The sequence below is a fragment of the Pteropus vampyrus genome, unplaced genomic scaffold, assembly GCF_000151845.1.
Source record: "Pteropus vampyrus isolate Shadow unplaced genomic scaffold, Pvam_2.0 Scaffold42, whole genome shotgun sequence".
NCBI classification, from domain to species: Eukaryota; Metazoa; Chordata; class Mammalia; order Chiroptera; family Pteropodidae; genus Pteropus; species Pteropus vampyrus.
In genome coordinates, this window is record NW_011888823.1 from 3,336,514 (window position 1) to 3,338,839 (window position 2,326).

Here is a 2,326-nt window from a genome sequence, read left to right on the forward strand (position 1 = left end):
CAATCACAACCTTTCCTCAGTCACTCCCATTTCATCCCCTTCCCTGCCTCTGCTCCCTTCCTCATCCTACCCTCACTCAGACTCTCTCATCTTCACTTACAATCTACCCCGCATATCTCCATAGCTATCTTTTCTGGATCTGCCTCATTTTCAAGAGGGAACCCTCCCCCCACTTCCACGCCTGCTGCTCCCAGCGGCTGCTTGCTGTGGCACCTGCCTTCTCACTGGTGGCGCGCGCCCTCTGCTGGTCAGAGGAGGATAAGCCCAGGTCAGATGCAGCTAAGCCTGGGAAGGCTTTGCACGCGGCGCAGTGGAACCAGGTGTCTCCCCCGACAGAGGGCGCAGGACCCGACTCTTCCAGGCTAACCCTGGCCTTCAGAAAGTAGGGCGAAAGGAGCGAACCGCAGTTCTTCATCCCAGGTCCGGCCTCGGGAAGTCCCGGCAGTGGGTCATTCTTCTGGCCGGGTCGTTTTCCTCACCACCTGGAGGCCCTACTGAATTCTGCGCCGACGAGGGCCACGGCTGTTATGGTCTTTCTGCGCCTTTTTCAAAACCTACTGGCAGGAAAACTGCCTTAAATGCATTCCCTTAGACAGAAACAACACCGGGGAAGATATCTGAAATGAAAGCCTGGACTTCGAGCTGTACGACTAAGCACGTCTCTGCTCCCCCTTCCCTATGGTCCTGGTGTTTCTTTCGCAGGGGCACATCTCTTCCTAGACCAAAGGTTCCTCACTGAATGGTGGGAGGGAATGCCTGGGCTCCCACAAGGCAATTGGGGAGATTTCCCTGCGCCCTGTGAGCAGGAAGAGGACATGCTGGTGGAAGTCAGGACAATTAAGTGCAGCGAGGGCCTGAATGCCCCTTCCCAAAAAGTGATGAAACCATCCAGGTCCACCTAAGAAAAGTCTTCATTTCTTTTCATTTTATTTTCACTTTTTTCCTCTGGTTTTCCAAATAACACATACTCAGCATAAACAATTTTGAAAATACACATATAAGGCCTCCATTAAATATTAATTGGATGAAGAGCATAATGAAATATGGGGAAAAGTCACCTATAGTCCCATTACACCGAGGCTACCATTCATAACTCTTTGTCATAATCTCCTTCCTTTTCTTTTTGTCTTTTATAATTTAATGGCTTCCTGTTTTAGTTGTCTAATATTCTGGCATTGACATGGTTCATGTTATTATGCCCTATAGACCTTGTGGGGTGAGGGGGAGGGTGAGCTCATGTATTCCAGGGAACAGAGGAGCCAGAGGAGTCTTCAGTGACTTGGAAGAAGAAGCAAAGGACCTTTTTGCAGGGGGAAGGAAGCTGAGAGGGAGAAGGAAAGCACAGAACCAGGTTCCAGAAAAATCTGGACTGCTCAGAATTATGGGTCAAATGTAACGAGGTGAATTTCCTAGCATGAAATGTGAGGCCCTTAGATCTTAAAAAAAAAAAAAAAAAGTAATAGGAGACCAGAGTGTGAGGCGTGGCAAGGGTAGGGTTCAATAAAGCCTGTGTAAATTTGTGGTATCTTAGTCAACGCATCATTAAATAGAAGCCTGCAGGGTGAATGTAGAAAAATCATTGTGATCTGAGGATGCATTGGTGCAGCTATGGCACCCAGGATGGAGGAAAGGATCCCCTTGCTCTAATAACTGTGCCCTCGGTATATTGTACACGATGTTAGATAACACTTTCAGGAGAAGACCAAATGGGGAACATACAAGAGGACCCAGGAAGAGGAGAGGAGGAAGGCTGGAGAACCAACAATGGGAGATGTAATCTAGAAAATCAAAGTGGGGAGAGGGGCACAGAGCTGTCCTCAATGACTCAAACGCTGTCTTGTGGCAGAGGACCAGGAAGTATTGACTAAGGGCAGTGTGACTGGGACACATGGTAGGAAGCTACAGTAAGACAAATATGTTAGCTTGATTTAATGAAGAACTTTCTGCCACGGAACATGTCAGATGAGGAGTGCTCCGTTACTAGAGTATTCAGTAGACCCTTCCTTGGGAGATTGGGAGGGAAGGTGGACTAGGCAACTTCTCCAACCTTAAGACTTTTGAAGTGCTGTGAGCGAGGCAGTAAAAGAGGGGTTTCGGGCCTCTTTGGGCAGCTGGGGAAGGTGTTATTAGATTAGGAGGTCTTCTTACCTATGAAATCACATTTTCAAGCTCACCCTGCCTCCCCCTCTGTTCTGTCCTACACAGAGAGACAGTTTGAGAAGCTAAGATATGGGAGTGAGAACCGAAAAACCTGAGTTCTAGTCCCAGCTTGGCAACTAACTTGCTATATGACCTTCAGATAGTCACATCTCTTTTCTGGGATTCC